The 27,223-nt window shown below is 37.7% G+C and overlaps 1 protein-coding gene across 1 annotated transcript in view; it reads left to right on the top strand.

Annotated features, from left to right (window-relative positions):
* Nucleotides 1-644: 644 nt before the first annotated feature.
* Nucleotides 645-27,223, top strand: part of MEGF10 (multiple EGF like domains 10) — a 218,576-nt gene continuing 191,997 nt past the window's right edge. The window contains exons 1-2 of the mRNA XM_047729949.1: nucleotides 645-741; nucleotides 9,809-9,844. The gene's annotated coding sequence lies outside the window, so the exon portion shown is untranslated. The remainder of the gene's footprint in view (nucleotides 742-9,808; nucleotides 9,845-27,223) is intronic.

The following is a 27,223-nucleotide window of genomic DNA, read 5'->3' on the forward strand; positions in this document are numbered from 1 at the left end:
ATGTACTGTACCATTTGGGTATTATAATAAAAATTTTTATCTGTCCCTGGAGGCAAAATTGAGTTATATATTAAATGGCTATTTTCTTTGTTTTCTGCTTAGGTATGCATGTAATGTGGTAGCATAATATATATTCCACACTTGTTTCATTCCTGCAGAGAGATAATATTTTTGCAGCTGACACAGTAAAGACATCCTGTGCTTCTAGAATAAGAGAGAACATATTGACAAAATAAAATGCAGATGTTCCCAGTGTTTCTTCTACCTCATGGTAGTATTCAGCAGAGGTTAACTTTCATGGGCATATTTCTGTCCTTGTTTGGGCAGTTGGACACAGAAGTCTATAGTAGTTTCAAGATTCTAAATGTGATTTCAAGGAAAGTATTTCAAAATGCTTTTAGTGGTGGGAAAGTAACTTAAGGTTTCATCCCCCGCTTTAGTAAGAATGTTGGCAACAAGGTAACGTCTCTGTTTCTCTATAAGGAAAGAATGTGTATAGCCATTTTTTCTCTTAAAGAATTTTACTATTCTTAATATAATACAATACAATGGAAAATTTGTTTTGTTGTACTCTAAGAAAAATAAATTTCTATGACAAAGATGATTCCTAATCACATGTTTGACCCCTTCCTTTTTCCCATTTCAGAAAGAAACAATCCAGGGAATATAAAAGGAATATGTGTGTATTACTGTTGGAAACATGTCTATGAAGGTGAAGAATTTTAACTGAAAATGGAGCAGGTAGGAGTGAATAAGGGAGCACTGATGAGCCACTATTGGAAAAACTAATTTTTCTGTAAGGTTAAGAGAAAAATTTCCAGATAAATTAAGAAATACAGTAATTCAAATGAGGGGGATCAAATGCGAACACTCAGATCAAATCATCCATAGTAAAACAGACTTCCTATACAATAGAAGAATGTAGGGGTTGGGGAGCTAATTTTCTTAATTAAACTTAAAAGGATCATATATTATTATTATTTTAAGTGCCAACTTCTACAAAAATGTATAAATCGAGAGGCAAAAAACAAGTCAGGAATAAAAAGAAGAATAACTGAGGAACATTCTTTCAGAATGCACAGCACAAACTATAAGATTTGGGAATTCAAGAGAAAAAATCAAGAGGCAGAAAATGTTGAAGCAGTAGAATTAATATCATGATTATATGAATTCCAGAAGGAGAAAGTAGTAGATGAATGAAAAGCAATAATCAAACAGAAAAAGGCAACTTCTCTGAATTGAAATATTCAGCGTTGTACATGGAGCAGGGTTAGCAAAGATTAGATGGGTATAGTGAGAAGGAATGGTACCCAGGTGGTTTTGGCTGGAAGCAGTCAGCTGGGAGAAAAAAGTCATCAAAGGGGAAAAAAAGTTCAAATAGCATTAGACTCCTTATTTATAACACTAGTGTTAGAAAAGCTCAGAGAAAATGTATAGCCTCCTGGGAAAAAAAGCATTATGTTCCAAGAATTATATTCCAAGCCTACCTATTATCTTTTTTTTTTTTTAAAGATTTTATTTATTTATTTGACAGAGAGAAATCACAAGTAAGCAGAGAGGCAGGCAGAGAGAGAGGAGGAAGCAGGCTCCCCGCTGAGCAGAAAGCCCGATGCGGGGCTCGAACCCAGGACCTGGGATCATGACCTGAGCCGAAGGCAGCGGCTTAACCCACTGAGCCACCCAGGCGCCCCAAGCCTACCTATTATCTTTTTTTTTTTTTTTTTTTTTTTTTTTAATTTGACAGAGAGATCACAAGCAGGCAGAGAGGCAGGCAGAGAGAGAGGAGGAAGCAGGCTCCCCGAGAGAGCAGAGAGCCCGATGCGGGGCTCGATCCCAGGACTCCGAGATCATGACCTGAGCCGAAGGCAGCGGCTTAACCCACTGAGCCACCCAGGCGCCCCTAAGCCTACCTATTATCTTAATGCAAAAGCAAATGAAAGCCTGGCTCAAATTTAAAAGAATTCAGAAATTATATGACTCACGTATGCTTTTTGAAAACTACAACTTAAATTAGCCCTTAAAACAAAAACTAATCAAAATAAAGAATTTAATAAAGACAAAGACGTGTTTTAGGAAAAAAGAGCAGTGAGCAAGAAAAACTTAGATGTAAATCTAAAGAATTGCTTGTAAAGTGGTTGTGAAACTGTACAATGTATAACAAAGAATTTAAAAAAGAAAATGTATATAATTTTTAAAACCACCTGGAGACATGGGGTGAAGAGAAATGTGGAGGAGGGAGTGAAGTGTGATAAAGTTTTTATATTGAACAAGGAGGGTCCATATCAGTAACTTCATTCTTGATGCTGATGGAGAATAAATTAGAACATGTTTTAAAAAATTAAAACCAGATTAAAATAAGGCCATTGGAGAAGAAGGAAAATAAAAAGGGAAATATTATTATTCCAAAGGATGGCAAAGTGTGTGTGTGTGTGTGTGTGTGTGTGTGCGCGCGCGCGCGCGCGCGCGCGCGTGAGAAAGAGAGAGAGAGAGAGAGAGGAAATAAGAGCCTAAGAGTGAAAGATAGAGAAATACCAATGAGGTTTCTCTATTACAAGTGTGGCGTTTTTGTTTTTGTTTTTAATTTCATTTATGTATTTGACAAAGAGAGAAAGCACAAGCAGGGAGCTGCTGGCAGAGAGAGGAGAAGCAGACTCCCCACTGAGCAGGGAGCCTGACATGGGGCTCAATCCCAGAACCCTGGGATCATGACCTGAGCCAAAAGCAGACACTAAACTGACTGAACCACCCAGATGTCCTGTTCTATTACAAGTTTATTTCAAGTCCAGGGTGGAGTAGCTGCTGTTGGATTTACTGTTCTATAAAACTGAACCAAACTTGTGAGGTGGTTACTTTTAGGCATTGGAAGATAGACTGTGCAATACTATAGTCTCAGCAAGACAGGGAATAAATGAGGTGAGTACCATATTCAACCTGGTTTTGTTTTTGTTTGTTTTTTTTGCTTTTTTTAAAGATTTTATTTATTTATTTGACAGAGAGGTCACAAGCAGGCAGAGAGGCAGGCAGAGAGAGGAGGAAGCAGACTCCCTGCCAAGCAGAGAGCCCGACGCGGGGCTCGATCCCAGGACTCCGAGATCATGACCTGAGCCGAAGGCAGCGGCTTAACCCACTGAGCCACCCAGGTGCCCCCTCAACCTGGTTTTATGTCTGGGGGCAGTTTCCTGAATTTGCCACAAAGTGGAGCCCAAGTGAACAACATTAAGTCATACTGAAGTGTGGCAAAAATTGCAACAGAGGGGATGAAAAGGCAGGTGAAATTCACAGTATAGAACTACAGAGACAAATGAGGTCTACAGAAGGGAGGTTTCCCAAGTCTGTGTAGAGATTCTTCTCAGCTCTTTGGCTTAGAGCTACTCTGGGCTTTGCCTGTATAGGTTAAGATTTTGTAAGACCTCATGATTCTGCAAGACAGCAACTCCTGTGGTGCTAAGAAATGAATGGAAATGCCAGAAGTCATGCCATGCCATGCCAAAATAAATTTAAGTTGCAATCCAGCTATGGTAGAAAGACTTTACTGAGCCCACTGGACATTCAGTTGAGACCACAGAAAGGCCACTCTTTTGGAGTAAGTAGTAAGATCATATCCTAGGATTAAGGTCAAAATCAATGTTGATTTGCCCAAACAGAGCATAAAACGAGGCCTGAAAGATGAAGAGAATGAAGCATTTATGCAGTTTCTGACCATAACCAAACATTATACCTTTAAATGAGAAACAAGATGATCCAGATGCTCTACAATATATCGCCTGTAACATGCAGCATACAATTAAAAAATCACTACATATGCAAAGAAGCAGGAAAATTGAATTCATAATCAAGATTTTAAAAAGCAGACAATTGAGGGTACCTAGATGGCTTAGTCAGTTGAGTGTCAGACTCTCGATCCCAGCTCACATCTTGATCTCAGAGTTGTAAGTTCAAGCCCCCCACATTAGGTTCCATGCTGAGCATGGAGCCTACCCCCGCCCCCCGCCGAAAAAAGTAGAAAAACAATCAAAGGCGATCCTGAGAATGACTCAGATTTTGGAGTTAGAACACATTTTAAAAATGGTGCTTATAGGAGTGCCTGGCTGGCTCAATCAGTACAGCTTGTGATTCTTGATATCGGGGTTTTGAGTTTGAGCCCTACATTTAGTGTAGAGATTACTTAAAAATAAAATCTTTAAAAAATGGTGATTGTAAACATGCTCAAGGATTTAAAGGGAAAAAATGGACATAATGAACAGGTAAAAATCTCAAAAGAGAAATATAAGCTGTGTAAAAGTACCAATTAAAAATACTAGAAATGACAATTTCCCTCAATGGCTTAAGAGGAGATTGGACACTGCAGAATAAAAAGTATAAGAACCTGAAAATAGACTAATTAGAAAATATCAAAACTGAAAAACAGAATAAACTGTTATTTTCTATTTTCCAAAATGAACAGAGCCTCAGTATCTTGTGGAATTATATCATTTGTCCCATATGTAATTGAAGCCTCAGAAGAAAAGGGAAGAAAGAATGGGTCAGAACTATTTGAAGGGATAACAACCCCAAATATTCAAAACTTAGCAAAAAAAAAAATCATTCTACAGATATAAGAAACTCTTAAGACCCAACACAGTGTATCTTTCAAAATAATCTTCAAGAACGAAGGTCAAAAAATATTTTGAAAGGAATATAATCTGATAGAATATAGCCTGATAGTAGTCATGACACTAAAAGAAATGCCAAAGAAAGTTTGTTGGGCTAAAGATAAAATGTAGAATGATAGGATGAAGGAATAAAGACAATTGGGAATCGTAAATATGTGCATAAATAAGAATTTTATTTTCTTATCTTTGAACTTCCTTTAAACATAATTGACTGGTTCAAGCAAACATAATAATGCACTGTTGTATTTTTAGCATATGTAATGGTAACACATGACCATAGCATTAAGAGTTGCAGGGGGGTTAAATGGAATTCTTCACTTGGAAGTTTCTTATATTCTACATGAAATGTTATAATATTAAGTAGAAGTAGACTGTGTTAAGCTTAAGAATGTATACTGGAATCGCTATAGCAATCACCAATACACACATACACACACACACAGAGGAAACCAAAGAAGCAATAAAATGGAGTATTATAAAATATTTTATGGGACCAAAAAGGCAGAAAGGAACTAACAGAGAAACACACATGAGATGGGACAAATAAAAAGCAAATTGCAGGATGGTAGAATTAAATGCAACCATGTTAATAGTTACATTGACTGAGAATGTACTAAATATTCCAGTTAATAATAAATTTTGTAATAAAAAAAGGTCAGTTCATCAAGAAGATACAACAATCTTAAATGCATATTCATCTAATCACTGTGTTTAACATAGCTCCTGGCACCTAGAACTATTATTGATGCAAGGATGACTCAACACAAAGAAATCCATTAATGTAATTCATTATATAAATAGATCAAAGGGGGTAGAACTCATGACATTTCAATATGGGCAAAACACATTTGCTAAAATTCAATCATCACTCTTGATTAAAAACAAGTAAACAATAACTCTTGGCAAGCTAGCAATAGAAGGAAAGTTTTTTGAATTGATAAAGGTTAGCATAAACCAAATCAAATACTTGGTATAAAACATTATATTCATTCCTCCTAATGTTAGAAATAAGATAAATTTGCTCCCAGCATTGTTGCTATTGAATTTTAAAATGGAGAGTCTAACTAATGCAGTAAGACAGAAAAGAATAATGTATCTAAATATTATAAAGGAAAGACATAGGTATAGTTATTTGCAAATAAGAAATTGTCTTAGAAATCAAGAAAAAATTACTAGAATCAATAAAGAATTCAATATGAGGTTTAGATACAAAATTAGCATGGCAAAATCAATGCTTTCCTATATATTATCAACAATATATTAAAGAATAAAACAGAGAAAAAAGGAACATATTCTCAACAAAAAGAAAAATTACAAAACGCCTAACAAAAGTATAAGATTCATAGATGGAAAATTATAAAGCTCTAGAAAAGAAAATGATCCAGTAAATGCAGATAGTCCCTTCCTAAATGGAAAGCCACTATTTTTGAGATATAAATCTTCTCAAGTTAATTTAGAAACGTAATGCAATTCTAATCATTATATATGAAACTTAACTAGCTGATTTTATAGGTTACATGACAGGAAAAAAAAATGGCAAGTAATGGCCTGCAAAACTCTGAGAAGAAAGAAATTGTACTAATTTCTCTTTCAGAAATTTGAACACATTTGAAAATATAGTTGTAGAAGTATAGGGTTGGTGCAGTATAGGCAGAAATAGTGATGAATAAAGATTGGAGTCTGTACACTGGCACTTGGCATTGTAGTTAAGAACACTGAATCTCAAGCCAAGGCATATTTGCTATGCATTCTTGGTTAAGCTACTTGTGGTTGGCTATGTAGTTGGCTTATGTGTAAAATGGGGACCATTATACCACCCATATCGTAGGGTTGTTGAGAAGATTAAATAAGAAAATAATAAAAAGCACTTAAAAGAGCTTAGAATACGGTTAGAACTATAGAAATGTTAGCCACTATTAGTAATGAAGATGGTAAACAAATTCGTAGGAAAAAGATGATTTACTTCTCAAATCAAGGTGAAGTTTGGTTATCAATTTTGAAAGAAATACACCTGGGGTGATGAGTTGTTCGTTTTGGAAGAAATATATTTATACACACATGTTACCCAATATCCAAAAAACTAAACATAAAGGGATTAGACGAAGGTATAAAAAAGAATTCATAAGCATGGGATGAAGAAATCCTGTTTCAGCAAGATATAAAACATGAGAGTCGTAAAGGAAGATAATGCTATATTTAGGGTGGGAGGGAGGGGTGGCTGGGTGATGGACATTGGGTAGGGTATGTGCTATGATGAGTACTGTGAATTGTGTAAGACTGATGAATCACCTGTACCCCTGAAGCAAATAATACATTCTTTGTTAATTAAAAAAAAATAAAAATAATTCACAAATAAATAAACAACATTTAGGAAAGTTAAAAAAATAAAATAAATACACAAAAATTAAAAAGACATAATAACAACATTAACAGACAACATGCAGCCTGGGAATAGGTTTACATGATACTGACAAGGGATTAATATCAGTGCGAATCAATAGGGAAAATATAAATACTCTAATAGAAGAATAAGCAGTGGAAGCACCTGGCCGACTTAGTAAGTAGAGCATGCAACTCTTGATCTCAGGGTTGTGAGTTCAAGCCCCACATTGAACACAGAGTTTACTTTTATTTTTTTTAATTTATTTTTTTTTTAGAGTTTACTTTTAAAAAAATAAGTAATGGATAGGAAAAATAGTATAGATATTCAATAAGCTCTACAAAAATGTTCAATGTCATTGGTAATCAGAGAAATGTAAATTAATGTGATACATTTTAAGGAATTTTTACTTATCAAATTAGCAAAAATCTAAAAGCTTGATAATACCCAAGGTTAGTAAGGATGTGGCAAAAGATACTCTGCTGGTAGGAGGGTAAGATGACAAAACATTCTTTGGAGGACAATTTTTCCAGTATCTACTAACATAAAAGCTGTCCATCTTTGTTGGCTTAGCAATTCCATGTTGAGGGCTTTATTTTAGAGAATCAGCATGGACTAAAAGGTCTGTGTGTGAAAATGATCATAGCAGGATTGTTTATAATAGTGAAAAAGGGGCAACTGCCAAATACTGATAGAAGAACAGTTAAATAATTTCTGGTAAAGCCATAATGTTGAATATCACACAACTACTAAAAAGGATGAAGTATATATTTCATATTTTTAAAAGATTTTATTTTTAAGTAATCTCTGCACCTAACATGGGGCTTGAACTCACAACCCGAAGATCAAGAGTCACATGCTCTGCCAGTGGAGCTAGCTATATGCCCCTGTATATTTTATGTCTTTTACAACATATTAGTGGAAACGTTTCAAGGCAGGTTAAAAAAAAAGTAAATGTTTCAAGCAATTCCTGGCTTTGTTATTTTACACATACACACACGCGCGCGCGCGCGTACTTGTATGTGCACCTGTAAATATGGAAGGGCATAGGAAAAATACTGAAACAAAAGTACTCAACTGTTAAGCCTGGCTGTCTCTGGCCTTATGCTGGAAAGGTAGATAGAGCCTCACATTTTCAGTCTTTACACTTAGGTACAGTTTTAACATTTTATAATGAAAGCATGCTCCCACACATCTTGAATAAAAAAGAACAATGAAACATAATAGAACACTAATGACTGAAGAAGTTCAAGCACCAGGACGCAGAGTATTTTCTGGGCAGATGCTCTTGATTTAGGAGCTAACCCGTATTACTTTAAAATAATTATAGAGCAAACACATGCAATATTTTAATTATTTTAGTATGGCCAGCATCCTGAAACCAAACCTGACAAAGATAACCCATAACAAACCTACATTTCATACTTATAGGCATAGATGCAGACCTTTAAAATAAAATACCAGGAAATCCAGTTGGTACACCACAATGAAGTAATGTGTAGTCCATAAATGCAAAAGTGGTTTAACAGTATGGCAGATATTAATCTTTTTCGTAGGCTAAAAGAGACAAAGCAACATCTGACTATGTAGGGTGACCCGTACATCATGGATTGATACATTCATTCAACAAATTTGTAGAGCCCGGTATTATTCTCTGTTCTGGGATAAAATCAGACACTCATCCGTATCATCAGAAACATGCATTGTAGCAGGGGAAAACAGACAAGCAAAACAAATGCTATTTGCTAAGGTATGAAGGAGTATTTAGACAGGGGAAGTATTAGGAAGAGAATAAAAAGATGATCAAATTTCTGTCTGAAATCAACAGAAAACATTATTCATGTTAGGAAACACTAGAAGTCTTTTTATTCCACTTGAAAGCAATACACTTCCTCACTCCATTATTAAAGCTGCACTCAACAAGTTGGAGCCCATGAGATAAATGGGTGAAACAAAGGAGTCCTCTGCATGGGGAAGGAAAATTGGGATATCCAATGATAATTGCTGAAGATAGTCAGTTGAAAAAAATACTAGAGAAGTGTGTAGTAAAGTGGCAAGCTACAAAAAATATAGAGCACTTTTTAAAATCTATTAGCAACAGTTACACAATGGAAAAACATGTCATTCATACTAGCAAATGACACTGTAACATGCCTTGATACCAATGGCAGAAAACGCACAAGACCCATTACAAGAAAATGATAAAACTCTGAAGATAAAAATGAAAAAATCCTAACCATCTTTGCAGAAAGAAATATTTGGAATTATAAAGATGTCATTTCTCTCTAACTCACTTATAAGCTCAATGGAATTCTAGTGAAAATAGTGGTATAATTTTGGGATTTAGAAATTGTTCTTATTTAAAATTGTAGTCTTTATTTTTGTCAAAGTTATACATATTTACTTTAAGTATGATGAGTTCTGCTAGCTTATAACAGCAATCCTCAGCTTTACTCTTCCCAGCTTTTGATTCACACTCCCCAAGTCAATAGTACCCAACATTTGTGCAGTTTAAAAAATATATATTTATTTGAGAGAGAGAGAGAATGTGAGAGGGGAGAAGTCAGAGGGAGAGCAGACTCCGCACCAAGCAGGGAGCCCAATGTGGGACTTGATCCCCGAACTCCAGGATCATGACCTGAGCGGAAGGCAGTTGCTCAACCAACTGAGCCACCCAGGGGGCCCCATTTATGCAGTTTTTACTGGTGTTTGTATCGTTCTTATTTTTCAACGAGAGGATTTTTCTGCTAATTAAGGTTTTGGGTTTTTTTTCCAGTTTTGGAGATGATCGATTCTCTTCTTACTGCAAAAGGTAATAATCACTTCTCTGATCCACTTTTCAAACCTCAATCAGACTCTCCCACAGTCACATATTCATCCTACAAATGTGTACATGTTTCAGCTGCTCTTCCCCCCAACAGTAATTTTGATTCCATCAATGTTCAATGTTATAAGCAGTATGTCTGAGTCTCACAGTATTCTATGCTTTCCCTTCATGAACAACTTGCTTTTCTGGAAGTTAATGACTGTCTGCTTTTCTTCTCCTCCTCCTCCTTATTATTATTACTAGGATGATGATGATGATGTAAACTCTACACTCAAAGTGGGGCTTGAACTCAGATTCCTGAGATCAAGAGTTGCATGCTTCTACCGACTGAGTCAGCCAGGTGTGCCAGTAATTGTCTACTTCTAAATTTGCTTTGTTACTGATACAAGGGACCGAATTAAGAGAACAAGGGAGAGGAGAGAGAGAGAGGAGGAAGAAACAAACAACAACAACAATAAACTTCTCAACTCCATCACACACTTGAGAAAAGCCTGAGAATTTGAGTTTTGCTTGAAACTGTATTCTGGATCATCCTTCCACATCACAGTGGACTGGCTCCTCTCTGGACTTGCTGCTCAGCTTTGCCAGAACAGCAAAGCTGCTTCCTCTTCATGGTCATCCTAGGAACATTCCTTTTCCTGGTGCTGATTTTGGAGCTCCTGCTTGCTGGATGCCGTGTCTTCCACTGTCATGGTTTACACTCTTGTTTGCGGGGAGCACTTCCTCTAGTAGCTTCCAGGGAACTGTGCCCTGGAAGTCACCTAGGGAAGAAATGCTACTGCCACTGACTATGTGGCACTAGAGGAAACTGCTGTCACCTTGGCCACTCCACCTCACACCAACCACTGGCATCCTGTGGGAGATGTGTTTGACTTCCCCTCCCTGCACTGATGCCCGGAAGACTCTGTGGCCATCCATTCTGTGGCCAACTCTCACTGGCATTGTGTTTTGAAATTAATCTGTTAGACCCTTTCTTCAAATCCATCTTTACAAGCCTGTTTCTAAAAGTTAAGAAATGTTAGTGCTAAGAAAATCTCCTCCATTCCTTCTACACAGGTTGAAATAATTCAAGCTACATCAGGTAGTGCCCCAGAGGGTTCATGCTCATTAAGTTGGTGGGTAAAACCAATCTGTTTGACAAATCTGGTTTGTAATTTTAAATAAACATGCACAGTTTTTTATAGCAAACATTTTAGCTAACATGGTAACCCATAACACATGGTCTAATTCCAAGATTGTAAGCCAACATTTGGTAGAAATATTAAAAATAAACCTTCAAATATTACACAAAATATTACAGACTTAGGCAGAAACTCAAGTTTTTGGTGACAAGGTACAGAATAACTATAGTTCTCATTTAAATTTATCAGTAATAGGTATGTACATAATTGCTATGTATTATTCATCAGTTTTTAAAGTTGTAAGAGCTAGCACATAAAGTAAAAGGACTTTTTAAAAATTCAGTGAAAAATTAAGATCTGTTTCTGCTATTCTAGTAACATTTTCAATCAAATGTTTCCCTAAAGAATATTATTAACATAGTGGTGAAATATGAAGATGGAATTATTTTCTGCAAGTCAGTGGATTTAAATTTGTTTTTAATAGAAGGTTGATAATAGGAATCAGAAACCCATTGATCTGCTATTTAACTTTCCTTTTCCAATTGTGTTCAGCATTCTTGCTTTGCACAGCAAATTTCCTTTTCTCTGGAATGAAAACTGGAAAGTTTTCTTCATCTCGGCATAGGGACCAAATGACATTTGTGTTGACATCAACCATCTCTCCTTGGGGTAATCTATGGCAATGTTGAGGAAATGAGATTGATTTTAAGGGACTGGAACGTAAGTGAGGAAGAAGAAAGTTAAGAAACAAGAAGTGAAATCACACAGCTTCTTACAAGCCATGTGGCATTTAAATTCACAAAATTAATCAGAAGAAAGAGTTGTAAGTACATTCATGTTCCAAGTTAGAGCAACTTCAACTTGAATATTGTCCATCAGGAATTCTTAAAAATTTATTCTTTGCCTCAAATTTGGAACAATATGACTTTGAAAGACATGCAAGGAAGAAGGGATAAGGCTGCAGGACCAAATTATGGCCATCTTTCTGAGTTTCTCTTACCTAGTTTTATATATGTGTATAGACAAAGAGTGGGGCTGAGGGCCCCTAGAGAGTGACCAATGGTCAGTGTTCTACCATAAACCTTCTGGTCAGGATTGTACCCAAGAGCCACTGCAATAAAAATTCCATTTGCGAGAGGATGTGAGTTTGAGCTCTGAACAATTGCAGATGAGAGGAGGCAGTGGAAAGAGGACTTGATTAAGGTTGATTGTGATCCTCCTTGGTGGGTAAGGTTGATAAATCTGGGATAGGGATGGGAATCCATATGATCATGCTACTCCTGCCACCCACTGGCCAAAGAATGAGTTCTGCATAATTGAAATGTACCCGTTTAGGGTTATGATTTTTCTCCATCCATAACTTCTTTCATTTTTCTATGATCTGACAGTCTCTGTTTTGAGCTTCTGTCCTCTTTGGTGGTGGAAAACTAACCTAGGCAATGCATTATCTTTCTCCCAAGGTTTCAGGGCTTTGGGGAAAGGCTTTAAGTTACACTGAGTTGTCAAGTGGACAAGGTGTAACTGCATGTTGTCTTCTAGCCTGTCTGGTATTCGCTGTGATGGAGCAACCCATCTGGGTCCTGGTTGTCATCACCCTCCTGTCATGATGTTCACATTCCTATGTCATTTCTGGTTTTACATGGTCATGCTGCTTTGTCTCCTCTTCAGGCTGCAAGGCCCCTCTCAGTCTACCAGCCACCTCTCAGCTAAATTTCTCAGGGTTTGGAGATATCATCTAGATGATATCTCTTGCCACTCTGGGGCTGTGAGAGACTGGGGAGTTACCTCAAGCCCTATCTGCATAGAGGGACTGCCACTTCACAGTATCTCAGAACATAAATTAAGATGTTTCTGGCAGTAATAGGAAAGTTATGTCAAACTGCCTTAAGACAAGTTATTAGCTCATATAAGGAGTCAAGAGGTAAGGTGAGCTTCAAAGTGTGTTGATCCAACAGTTTAAAAATGCAATCAAAGGCTTGGGTTCTCTCTGTCTCTTTATCCTGCCCTCTGCCTGTGATCTTCATGTTGAAATGGATTCGTGTCTTGGTTGTATGATAGCCGCCTGCAGAAATTACTCCTTTGTCTTTTGTATCTAATTGATGTCTCAAGCTTCTTTCTTCAGAACGAAGTAGAGCATTCCTAGAAGTCTCAGGTAAAATCCTCTTCCTCTTATTGGTATGGCTGGATCACATGACTCTTCCCCCTCCCTTTTTTTTAAATTGAAATTTTAATTTTAATTCCAGTTAGTAACATTGAGTGTTATAATCACATGCTTACTTTTGAATTTTTTTTTTTTTTTTTAGCAAAAGGAACTGGATTACTGCTAGACCAAAATCAGGTTGAACCCAGAAGCTGAGATTAGAAATCAGTCTCCTAAGGTACTATGTGGAGAAGGGGTGAGTACCTGAAGATATTTGGAAATTTTTAAGGAGAGAATGAGGAGGATAGCTTCTCTCTAGGAAATAATATCAGCCAGGATTTAGTTAGGAAAACAAACCCCTCTAGAAATTTCAAGCAGAACAAGATTAACATAGGGAATTAAGCTGCAAAAATCATTTGAAGGGGTAGAAGAGAGAAAAACGAGGGGGTAAGATGGAATTAGTCAATGTTCAGAATTCCAGGAAGCTGCTCCTGCTCCTGTAGGAGAGCTCACCTGTCTAACCTTGAATTGCTCTGCGCTGGTGCTTCTGCCCCTGCAGACCCAGTGCCCTTGTTGCAAGGTCATGCTGCTTCTACAGCCAAAGCCTGGTGTGGCTCTGGCTTCCTTCTTCCCTTCAATCTTAAAAAAAGAAAAAGAAAAAGAAAAAAAAGATTACTTATTTATATACCATGCAATTTAACAATTTTAAGTTTGCGAGGTATATAATTCATTGCCTTTAGTGTATTCACAGAGTTGGGCATCCACCACCATAATCAATTTTAGAACATTTTCATTATTCCTGAAGAAAAGTTTTCTCCTCAGGCAACCCCCCCTCACCCCACTCCCAATCCCTCTAGTCATCCTCCCCTCCCTCCCCCATCCTTCCCTTACCCTACACATAAATTAATCTCCTTTTTGTCTCTGTAGATTTGCCTCTTCTGGACATTTTATATAGATTTTTATAGTGTGTGTTCTTTTGTGATTGGATTCTTTCACTTAGCATAACATTTTCAAGGCTCATTCATGTTGTATCAGGACTTCATTTGTTTTTATTGCTGAATATTCTTCCACAGTATGAATAGACCACATCTTATCTATCTATTCATCAATTAATGGACATTTGAGTTGTTTCTACTTTTTAGCTGTTAATTATGCTGCCATGAACATTCATGTACAAGTTTTTGATGAATGTATATATGTTGGGCAGAGACTTTGGAGTGGAATTGCTAAGTCAGGTGGTAAATCTAAGTTTCACCTTTTGAAGAACTGCTAACCTGTTTTCCAAAGTGGCTGCACTATTTTGTATCCCCACCAGCACCAACCCAATGAGGTTTCCATCATTTCTCTACATCCTTACCAGCACTTGTGATTATGGTTTTTGTTTTGTTTTTTTGATGATAAGCTTTCCTACTGAGTTGGAAGTGGTAGCCTATTGTGGTTTTCATTTACATTTCCCTGATGGTTAATGATGTTGAGCATCTTTTCTTATACTTACTGGCCATTTGTGTATCTTCTTGGAGAAATCTCTCTTCAGAGCCTTTGCCCATTTTCAATTGGATTATTTGTCTTTTTACTATTGAGCTGTAGCAGTTTTAAATATATTCTAGCTACAAGTCTCTTAATAGATACACGATTTTCAAATGTTTTCACTCAGATTGTGGATTGTTTTTTCACATTTTGATAATATTCATTGGTGCATAAGGGTTTTACATTTTGATGAAGTCTAATTTATCTGTTCTTTTTTTCTTTTGCCACTTGTGCTTTCGATGTCATATATAAAAATGTGGAATTTGAGATTATGATGATTTACCCCTATGTAGTCTTCTAAGAATTTTATAGCTTTAGTTCATAGCCTTAGGTCTAACATCCTTTTTGAGTTAATTTTGGCATATGGTTTGAGGTAGGGGCCCCACTTCATTTTCTTGCATGTGACTACCCAGCTGTCCCAGCATCTTATTTTAATCTTACGCAGATTCTTTCCACTGGCAGGTCCTGAACTGAAATCTTCCTACAAGAGGAGACAGGGAAATGTAGCCCCTGTGAGAAGGAGAACTTGGACAGGTGGGAACTAGCCCATAGTATGCAGCAAATAACTTAATATCAGCCTTTCTGAGGATTTGCTGTCTCTTTGGTGTCTAGACGGAAAAGCAGGCTACAAGTATCCTTTTATTCAAAGATCCTAAACCTGCCTAGAATCATTTTGACACCCTTATAACTTGAGAAATATAGAGAATATAGGGCTCAACTCACTTTATTCTATTTTTTCTCTTCTGTGTTCCTCTTTCTTCCCAGTCCACACAATTCTAAAATTGAGTCTAAGAGAAACCCAGCCGTATACTTTTCCAGATAGTTCTGTTTCATGTGCTTTTGTTCTGAAGAGCTATATTTTGTTTTTTAAAAGAATGAAAAAAATCTTAAAGGTACAAGAGATTATTTTAGATATGCTATTAGACCATAGAAAGCAGCATTTTGTCTGACAGATTGAGAATATGGTTTCACGAATGTGATGCAGAGCTCCAGAGACAGGGATGAGACTTTGGGGGAAGGGAGACAGATTCTTAAGGAGGAGATAAGTAATTATAGATAAGGAGCTAAAATTTATGGGTAAGTAGGACATTGATGCCTTTGCTAGAGATTTCCAGTTATGACCATACAGGTATTAGGAGCAACTTGGCAATGGTTTTACAACTGTATTCTGCAATAAACTGTAGTATACTAATATAGACTGAACTGTTTAAACATCTTGGAGACTTTAATTTATTCAGCTTAAGAGCTTAGTTGAAGGGAAAAAAATAATGGAAAGTAAGCTGTGGGATTGCTTTTCGTGAATTCTAAATTTAGCTTAAATATATTTCTAATCCTCGGTGCCAGGGATATTTTCTTGGAAATTCATTTGAATTGTATAATCTGATCACCTTTATTAATGCATGGATTCAGATGGGCATAAACATGCTTACTGTATTTTACTATGTCAATTTTTAGCCTAGGTAATCCTGTAAATGATTAGCTAATTATATTCCGTCTGATTATCAAGCTACTTAACTTAAATCCAGTATGATTATAAAAGGCGAGTAAATCTTCCATGCCAATAGAGGAGATTCTGCACATGGTTACATTTAAGAAGGCAAAGGAAACCACTATATAAGCAAAGCCTGTGCAAGATTAAATTCCCATTATCTGGATGACAGAAACTAGGAAAGAATAGAGTTTGAAGAGCAACACAAATTCACAGCCATCATTTTGAGTCCATCTTACCTTCAAAGACAAATATGATCGCTCCCTGAACTGATTGTCATAAAACTAGACAGGGAACATTCCATCACCTACTGTAGGAAATGACTCTCTCTAATTTTAATTAAATTAAAATTAGTTTTTAATTAATGTTCACATTATATCTGGGCATAAATGGAAAAATTCTAAGTGATGGAGAGAAAAGGGAAACAGTGTGTGAGGATTCAAGAGTATGATGTCGTTTCAGCTCTGGGAGAAATTCAAAAAATAGAAACTAGTATATTCAGAACGTCTTTCACATGCCCATCATACTATCTCATCTAGTGTTTCATGACAGGCCTAAGAGGAAGGCATAATTATCCCAAGATTTCTAGATGGGTACACTGGATCACAGATATATTAGAATCCAGTTTGTCTGATTCTAAATTCTGTGCTCTTGTGGTTGTTAAATTTTGACAGCACCCTTTCAGGTACAAAAGAAAGAAAGAAATACTATTATAATTGGCTTAGGAAAACCAAGTAATTTATCAGCTCACAAACTGTCACGTAGAGACCAGATCCTCCTCATTCAACATTGCCTGCTGCAGGTGAGGTTGCATTCAGGGATCAAGAGGAACTCTTTCTCTCTAGGTTTCATTTCTACCTTTCTCTGTACTGTGCTTGCTATCAGGCAGGCTCTCAGGAGCTTCGGCTTCAGGCTTTAAAGCTTTAATCCCATGGAAAAAGAGATCCCTTTTCTAAGCTGGGGTAAGAATTTCAGTATTGAATTCTACTATCCTTTTTTGGCCTAACTAATCTTAACCACACTGTGAACAACTTGAAAGGAACGTGAATGTACAGGGTTGGCTATATCAGGAAATGTGACTTGTAACTCTTAAGCCTTATGTATATAAGTTAAAGATGCAGATATAGGTGGCAGAATGACTCCACTATTTCTGAGATTTTTTTAAAATGTGGATCGTGAATATACCCAGGTAACTATAGCAGTTGGTGCTGATCATGAAGCTTCCTTAAGTCAACAAAAGCCTTTACTTCTCTGCTATTGAAAAGGTTTTATTCACACCATAAAGTCAAACATACAGCCTCATTCAAGTCAATATGAAAATATATTACATAGCATGTGGAAAAGTATGTATTTGAAGGGGAAGAAGACCAACGTTTATTAAATAACTGTTATGTACAAGACATAGGTACATCATACCTATTTTTTTTAAAGATTTATTTATTTTAGAGAGAGAGTGTGGGGAAAGGGCAGATGGACACAGAAAGAGAAACCCAAATAGACTCCATGCAGAGTGTGAGCTCCACATGGGGCTCGATCTCATGACCCCAAGGTCAGACCCAAGCTGAAATCCTGTCAGATGCCCAACTGACTGCACCCCCCAGGTGCCCCATGTTATATCCACTTTTATGTTAGACAAATGATTTGGTGGGCACTAGCCACATGTGGCTGCTTAAATTTAAAACTTAAAGTGACTAATTAAAATTAAATTAAAATTTAGTTCTTCAGTTGTAGGAGCTGTACTTTCACTGCTGAATATCCACATGACCGTGGCTTCCATGATGGACAGCATAGTCATAGAACATGTCTGTCATTGTAGAAAGTTCTGTTGGACAGCTCTGACTATCCACCTCAATTTTCCCCCTTTTGTCAGAATGGAATCTAACAATCTTAAGTCATATGAGATAAGACTATTAAGAAATAGTTGGTGTAGAATGTGTATCTTCTGTAAGAAAACCACTCTGAACTCAGAAAAGCCAGTGTCATGGGCCAAAAAAGAAGGGGGGGGAGGTATTAGATACTAGATATTAAATGACATGATGGAATTATTGTCAGATTTGTTTGGTGTAATCAAGATATTGTGGTCTTGTTAGACTATAGTCCGGCTCTTTGGAGATCTGTGCTGAAGCATTTAGGAAGAAAATTTTGACATTTTTCTTTCACTCTGGAATGACAGAATAAAAAACAGGGATAAAGCAACAATGACACAATGTAAACAATAGTTAAATCTATCTAATTGGTGCTGTTGTTTCTTTTTTTTTTTCTTTTTAAATTTATTTTTTTTTAATATATAATGTATTTTTATCCCCAGGGGTACAGGTCTGTGAATCGCCAGGTTTACACATTTCACAGCACTCATCATAGCACATACCCTCCCCAATGTCCATATCCCCACCACCCTCTCCCGTCCCGCCTCCCCACAGCAACCCTCAGTCTGTTTTTTGAGATTGAGTCTTTTATGGTTTGTCTCCCTCCCAATACCACCTTCTTTCATTTTTCTTTTCCTACCCCCCAACCCCCCCACATTGCAAACCACTTCCTCATATCAGGGAGATCATATGATAGTTGTCTTTCTCTGATTGACTTATTTCGCTAAGCATAATACCCTCTAGTTCCATCCATGTCGTCGCAAATGGCAAGATTTCATTTCTTTTGATGGCTGCATAGTATTCCATTGTGTATATATACCACATCTTCTTGATCCATTCATCTGTTGATGGACATCTAGGTTCTTTCTGTAGTTTGGCTATTGTGGACATTGCTGCTATAAACATTTGGGTACACGTGCCCCTTCGGAGCACCACATTTTTATCTTTAGGATATATACCCAGTAGTGCAATCGCTGGGTCATAGGGTAGCTCTATTTTCAGTTTTTTGAGGAACCTCCATGCTGTTTTCCAGAGTGGTTGCACCAGCTTGCATTCCCACCAACAGTGTAGGAGGGTTCTCCTCTCTCCGCATCCTCACCAACATCTGTCATTTCTTGACTTGTTAATTTTAGCCATTCTGACTGGTGTGAGGTGGTATCTCACTGGGGTTTTCATTTATATTTCTGTGATGCCAAGTGATGTTGAGCACTTTTTCATGTGTCTGTTGGCCATTTGGATGTCTTCTTTGGAGAAATGTCTGTTCATGTCCTCTGCCCATTTCTTGATTGGATTATTTGTTCTTTGGGTGTTGAGTTTGCTAAGCTCTTTATCGATTTTGGAAACTAGCCCTTTATCTGATATGTTGTTTGCAAATATCTTCTCCCATTCTGTCAGTTGTCTCTTGGTTCTGCTAACTGTTTCCTTTGCTGTGCAAAAGCTTTTGATCTTGATGAAATCCAAATAGTTCATTTTTGCCCTTGCTTCTGTTGTCTTTGGCGATGTTCCTAGGAAGAAGTTGCTGCGGTTGAGGTCAAAGAGGTTGCTGCCTGTATTCTCCTCAAGGATTTTGATGGATTCCTTTCTCACATTGAGGTCCTTCATCCATTTTGAGTCTATTTTCATGTGTGGTGTAAGGAAATAGTTCAATTTCATTTTTCTGCATGTGGCTGTCCAATTTTCCCAGCACCATTTGTTGAAGAGGCTGTCTTTTTTCCATTGGACATTCCTTCCAGCTTTGTCGAAGATTAGTTGACCATAGAGTTGAGGGTCTATTTCTGGGCTCTCTATTCTGTTCCATCGATTTATGTGTCTGTTTTTGTGCCAGTACCATACTGTCTTGATGATGACAGCTTTGTAATAGAGCTTGAAGTCCGGAATTGTGATGCCACTAACTTTGGCTTTCTTTTTCAATATTCCTTTGGCTATTTGAGGTCTTTTCTGGTTCCATATAAATTTTAGGATTATTTGTTCCATTTCTTTGAAAAAAATGGATGGTACTTTGATAGGAATTGCATTAAATGTGTAGATTGCTTTGGGTAGCATAGACATTTTCACAATATTTATTCTTCCAATCCAGGAGCATGGAACATTTTTCCATTTCTTTGTGTCTTCCTCCACTTCTTTCATGAGTACTTTATAGTTTTCTGAGTATAGATTCTTTGCCTCTTTGGTTAGGTTTGTTCCTAGGTATCTTATGGTTTTGGGTGCAATTGTAAATGGGACTGACTCCTTAATTTCTCTTTCTTCTGTCTTGTTGTTAGTGTAAAGAAATGCAACTGATTTCTGTGCATTGACTTTATATCCTGACACTTTACTGAATTCCTGTACAAGTTCTAGCAGTCTTGGAGTGGAGTCTTTTGGGTTTTCCACGTATAGAATCATATCATCTGCAAAGAGTGATAGTTTGACTTCTTCTTTGCCAATTTGGATGCATTAATTTCTTTTTGTTGTCTGATTGCTGAGGCTAGGACTTCTAGTACTATGTTGAACAGCAGTGGTGATAACGGACATCCTTGCTGTGTTCCTGACCTTAGTGGAAAAGCTTTCAGTTTTTCTCCATTGAGAATGATATTTGCAGTGGGTTTTTTATAGATGGCTTTGATAATATTGAGGTATGTTCCCTCTATCCCTACACTCTGAAGGGTTTTAATCAGGAAGGGATGTTGTACTTTGTCAAATGCTTTTTCAGCATCTATTGAGAGTATCATATGGTTCTTATTCTTTCTTTTATTAATGTATTATATCACATTGATTGATTTGTTGATGTTGAACCAACCTTGCACCCCAGGAATAAATCCCATTTGGTGATGGTGAATAATCCTTTTAATGTGCTGTTGGATCCTATTGGCCAGTATTTTGGTGAGAATTTTCGCATCTGTGTTCATCAAGGATATTGGTCTGTAATTCCCTTTTTTGATGGGATCCTTGTCTGGTTTTGGGATCAAGGTGATGCTGGCCTCATAAAATGAGTTTGGAAGTTTTCCTTCCATTTCTATTTTTTGGAACAGTTTCAGGAGAATAGGAATTAGTTCTTCTTTAAATGTTTGGTAGAATTCCCCTGGGAAGCCGTCTGGCCCTGGACTTTTGTTTGTTTGGAGATTTTTGATGACTGCTTCAATCTCCTTACTGGTTCTGGGTCTTTCAGGTTTTCTATTTCTTCCTGATTCAGTTGTGGTAGTTTATATGTCTCTAGGAATGCATCCATTTCTTCCAGATTGTCAAATTTGTTAGTGTAGAGTTGCTCATAGTATGATCTTATAACTGTATTTCTTTAGTGTTGGTTGTGATCTCTCCTCTTTCACTCATGATTTTATTTATTTGGGTCCTTTCTCTTTTCTTTTTGATAAGTCTGGCCAGGGGTTTGTCAATCTTATTAATTCTTTCAAAGAACTAGCTCCTAGTTTCCTTGATTTGTTCTATTGTTTTTTTTAGTTTTTATTTCATCTCTGATCTTTATGATTTCTCTTCTCCTGCTGGGTTTAGGCTTTCTTTGTTGTTCTTTCTCCAGCTCCTTTAAGTGTAGGGTTAGGTTGTGTATTTGAGACCTTTCTTGTTTCTTGAGAAAGGCTTGTACTGCTGTATATTTTCCTCTCAGGACTGCCTTTTTTGTGTCCCACAGATTTTGAACCATTGTGTTTCCATTATCATTTGTTTCTATGAATTTTTTCAATTCTTCTTTAATTTCCTGGTTGACCCATTCATTTTTTAGAAGGATGCTGTTTAGTCTCCATGTATTTGGGTTCTTTCCAAATTTCCTCTTGTGATTGAGTTCTAGCTTCAGAGCATTGTGGTCTGAAAATATGCAGGGAATGATCCCAATCTTTTGATACTAGTTGAGACCTGATTTATGTCCCAGGATGTGATCTATTCTGGAGAATGTTCCATGTGCGCTAGAGAAGAATGTGTATTCTGTTGCTTTGGGATGGAATGTTCTGAATACATCTGTGATGTCCATCTGGTCCAGTGTGTCATTTAAGGCCTTTATTTCCTTGTTGATCTTTTGCTTGGATGATCTGTCCATTTCAGTGAGGGGAGTGTTAAAGTCCCCTACTATTACTGTATTATTGTCGATGTATTTCTTTGATTATGTTATTAATTGGTTTATATAGTTGGCTACTCCCATGTTAGGGGCATAGATATTTAAAATTGTTAGGTCTTCTTGTTGGACAGACCCTTTGAGTATGATACAGTGTCCTTCCTCCTCTCTTATTATAATCTTTGACTTAAAATCTAATTGATCTGATATAAGGGTTGCCACTCCAGCTTTCTTCTGATGTCCATTAGCATGGTACATTGTTTTCTACCCCCTCACTTTAAATCTGGAGGTGTCTTCGGGTCTAAAATGAGTTTCTTGTAGGCAGCATATTGATGGGTTTTGTTTTTTTTATCCATTCTGATAACCTGTGTCTTTTGATTAGGGCATTTAGCCCATTAACATTCAGGGTAACTATTGAGAGATATGAATTTAGTGCCATTGTATTGCCTGTAAGGTGACTGTGACTGTATATTGTCTCTGTTTCTTTCTGATCTACTACTTTTAGAGTCTCTCTTTGCTTAAAGGACCCCTTTCAATATTTCCTGTAGAGCTGGTTTGGTGTTTGCAAATTCTTTCAGTTTTTGTTTGTCCTGGAAGCTTTTTATCTCTCCTTCTATTTTCATTTTTTTTTAAAGATTTTATTTATTTATTTGACAGAGAGAAATCACAAGTAGGCAGAGAGGCAGGCAGAGAGAGGAGGAAGCAGGCTCCCTGCTGAGCAGAAAGCCCGATGCGGGGCTCGAACCCAGGACCTGGGATCATGACCTGAGCCGAAGGCAGCAGCTTAACCCACTGAGCCACCCAGGCGCCCCTCTCTCCTTCTATTTTCAATGATAGCCTAGCTGGATATAGTATTCTTGGCTGCATGTTTTTCTCGTTTAGTACTCTGAATATATCATGCCAGTTCTTTCTGGCCTGCCAGGTCTCTGTGGATAGGTCTGCTGCCAGTCTAATGTTTTTACTCTTGTATGTTACAGACTTCTTTTCCCGGGCTGCTTTCAGGATTTTCTCTTTGTCGCTAAGACTTGTAAATTTTACTATCAGGTGATGATGTGTGGACCTATTTTTATTGATTTTGAGGGGCATTCTTAGCATCTTCTGGATTTTGATGTTTGTTTCCTTTGCCATATTAGGGAAATTCTCTACAATAATTCTTTCCAATATACCTTCTGCTCCCCTCTCTCTTTCTTCTTCTTCTGGAATCCCAGTTATTTTAATGTTGTATCATCTTAGGTGTCACTTATCTCTCAAATTCTCTCTATTTGTTTGTCTCTCTTTTGCTCAGTTTCTTTATTCTCTGTCATTTGGTCTTCTATGTCACTAATTCTTTCTTCTGCCTCATTTATCCTAGCAGTAAGAGTCCATTTTTTAAAAGATTTTATTTATTTATTTGACAGACAGAGATCACAAGTAGGCAGAGAGGCAGGCAGAGAGAGAGGGGGAAGCAGGCTCCCTGTGGAGTAGAGAACCCAATGTGGGGAGAGCTTCCATTTTTTATTGCACCTCATTAATAGCTTTTTTAAATTTCAACTTGGTTAGATTTTAGTTCTTTTATTTCTCCAGAAAGGGCTTTTATATCTCCCGAGAGGGTTTCTCTAATATCTTCCATGCCTTTTTCGAGCCTGGCTAGAACCTTGAGAATCGTCATTCTGAACTCTAGATCTGTCATATTACCAATGTCTGTATTGATTAGGTCCCTAGGCTTCGGTACTGCCTCTTGTTCTTTTTCTTGTGGTGAGTTTTTCCACCTTGTCGTTTTGTCCAGATAAGATTTGCTTTCTCCTCCTCTGGAATTCCGCTGTTCTCCTTGGTGAGTGAAGTTGGTCTTGGCTGGGTTTCTTGTTGATCTTCTGGGGGAGGGGCCTGTTGTAGTGATTCTCAAGTGTCTTTGCCCCAGGTGGAATTGCATCGCCTTTACCAGGGGCCAGGCTAAGTAATCCGCTCGGGTTTGGTTTCGGAGCTCTTGTTCCCTGAGTGCTTTCCATAGAGTTCCAGAGGACAGGAATGAAGATGGCGGCCTCCCAATCTCTGGCCCGGAGGAGCCAAGAGCTTGGGGTCCCTCTCCTCAGTGTGCCCTCAGAGAAAAGTGCCCAACCGCCCCCGTCTCCCTGGCCTCTGGTTGTGCTTGGAGGAAAGCACTCAATAGGTCACACTTGGAGAAAAGCGCCCGGTCGCTTCCATCTCTGTGGCCTCTGGCCACGCTCCGATCTCACCCAGCCTGTGACCAGTTCAAGGTAACCCCGAGCTGAGAGCTCACTCCTCGACTTTGTCACTGTAGCCGGCTTCCCCGCTCTAATGCCTGTGAGCTCTGTGACACTCAGACACCCCCGGTCCTTCTGTGACCTCGCGGGATGTGGGGTTATGCTGACCTGTGTGGGCTTCCCCCCAGTTTAGCCTCTGGAGCAATGTCCCTCCGTGGAGCAGACTTTTAAAAGTTCTGATTTTGTGCTCCGTTGCTCCACTGCTTGCCGGGAGCCGGCCCCTCCCCCCTGCAGTCTATCTTCCCGTCACTTTGGATTCACTTCTCCACAGGTCCTACCTTTCAGAAAGTGATCAATTTTCTGTTTCTAGAATTGTTGCTCTTCTGTTCGATTTCCCGTTGGATTTGTAGGTGTTCGCAATGGTTAGATAAGCTATCTAGCTGATCTCCTGCTACCTGATGTTTCTCAGCCTGCTACTTCTCCGCCATCTTGACTCCTCCCCAGTGTTGTTGTTTCTAATTTGAAACAGAATGAAAATAGTTTTGAAAAACCAAACTTTCTTTTAACAGTTTTGGCCTTTGATGTCACACTCAGAAAATGTTTTCTTAAACTAGACTTTTAAAAATAGTTACTGAGGCAATCTTCTAGAATTTTAATGGATCATTTCTTTAAAAGCCTAAATCTTTTATCTGTTTGTAATTTGTTTTGGTGTAATGGGCACATTAAAGATTACTTTTATTTTTACGTAGTTAAATGGTAGTGAATATTTGCTTCCCTTTTAAATTCATTCACAATTTTTTTTCTAGAAAGAGCCCCTGATTTTTCATATAGAGTGTCACCCCTCCCCCCACCTTTCACTTTCTGCTCGTATGTTTTGGGTAATGCAGAAATAGAACATTAAAAGCCTGGTATTCTTTAATTTACTCTCGGCTAAAAAGCCCTTGGGGCAGAAACCGTAGTCCTTTTGGTAGTATCATAGGCAGTTTAAAGCATGGGAGCCTGTTAAAACATGAGCAGAGAACCCTTTGCTAGCCACTACATCCTACTTAATAGATCAGAAAAAAGTTTAGAGAATATTAACATATCTGTTACCAAAAGCAAAAGTGAATGTTGTATGTTGTTCAATGTCTTATATAAAAAGTGGAGTTTCTAGATTTATTTCCTCAGGAGGACGTTTCACTCATGGCTCAAGGAAGAACATAAAACGCTGTATTAAGAGGTCTTTGTACAAGGACTCAGGTGCTCACCGCCCTATTACAGGGGCTGAAGAAGCCTAGGCATTGGGCCACCACTAACTTTTTGGTGCATGACCATGGAAGATCAGAGACCCTCTGTTTGCCAGAGTCATGAACATGCAGGAACCTCCTGTACATCTCCTGGTACTTCATAGATCCCAGATGGAGGGAATGGGAAGGGAAACAGAAGCTGCTTCAGAAACTGACATTGGAAAGGCCCATGCTATGCCTTCTACTGCTCCAGAGAAAGAGGAAAAATGACTTGGGCCGCCCTGCAGTCTTTCAGGATTATGTGAGTTTATCTGTGAAGATGGAGCCTAAAAATGCATTCAGAATGCTGGCGAAGGTGTCAGAGAAACCTCAGGCTTTCAGCTTCTGCAATGTAAGGGAGATAGAAAAGTTTTCAAAGGTGGCAGTAGGGCCATGGGGAATGGGTCCTGGGTGTCACCAGACAAATAACACAGAAGAGATGAGGAGCTTTCCCATTAGAATGAAATGTTTATTTTAAAAATTTAAAGGATCGTTGATTTGAAAGTTTGAGAGTAGGGTATATTTGTTAGAGTATCTGGTGAAGGAAACAATTTGAAATTGTAACATATGTTTATCATAGAGGAATGGTTTCACTTACCAATGCTAAGAATTAACTTCTTATGATAACATGTTGCCTAGCAGAGCTCCTCCCTCAGTGTGTTTCCCACTGCTCTAAGGGTGACTAAGCAGGCTGGGTCACCGCAGGACCCTTGCAAAAGGCTTTGACCCTTTGTTGATCCCAATATGGCATATAAATGTAACTATCTTCTTAATGTATCATGAAAAAAAGCTATAAAGTGCTGCATTTTAGTGAAAGGGTCTTCTCTTGATTTAATGTGAATGTTGTTCCTGAATGTGAAAGCTCTGAAGTGAATTAGTGTACAACAAGTATCAGGAAAGACTCTTTGGGGGCACTTCCTTGTGTGAATACATCATGGCCATGTAAAGCTGCAAATCTCAGGATTTAATATTAATATTCCAGAGAGTTATGTTAGATAAATAACAGAGGAGGCTGATAAAAATTCCCTGGGTTTTCAGAAAAGTTAAAGGCTTTGATTAATTAATTCTTTATCTTCATCTCCTCATCCTTTTCTTTTCTTGCAAGAGTGAGATAGTTATAATCTGAGAGATAAGACAGAATCTACTGAGAGCTGTATTTGTGCAACTCTGTGGTTTGGGCAAATGTGTTAAATGAATGAAAGGAATTCATGTTGAGGAGTCTCTGCTCTTAAAATAATTTTCTACTTAAAAAAGATAACTTCCAAGTGGAAAATAAAAATGCCCTACTGATTTACAAAACTTATGTTTAAAATGTAGTCACTATTTTTGAGACATTAGTATGCACAAGGACATCTCTTGGTGCTTGAGATATATCAGTAAACAAAATAGATATCCCTGCCCTCAAAAAGCTTATATTCTAATGGGGAAAAGACAGATAGCAAACTATAAACATAGTGAGTAAGTAGATTATATAGGATATTAGAAAGAATAGAAAAATGTGGAGTCTTTTTGTTGTTGTTTTTAAGATTTTATTGCCTATTTATTTATTTATTTTATTTATTTATTATTTTATTACCTATTTATTACCTATTTGACAGAAAGAGCACAAGCAGGGGAAGTGGGGGAGGAGCAGGGAGAGGGAGAAGTAGGCTTTCCACTGAGCAGGGAGCCTGATGTGGGGCTTGATCCTAGGACCCTAGATCATGACCCAAGCCAAAGG

The sequence above is a fragment of the Lutra lutra genome, chromosome 5 (genome assembly GCF_902655055.1).
Source record: "Lutra lutra chromosome 5, mLutLut1.2, whole genome shotgun sequence".
Lineage (NCBI taxonomy): Eukaryota > Metazoa > Chordata > Mammalia > Carnivora > Mustelidae > Lutra > Lutra lutra.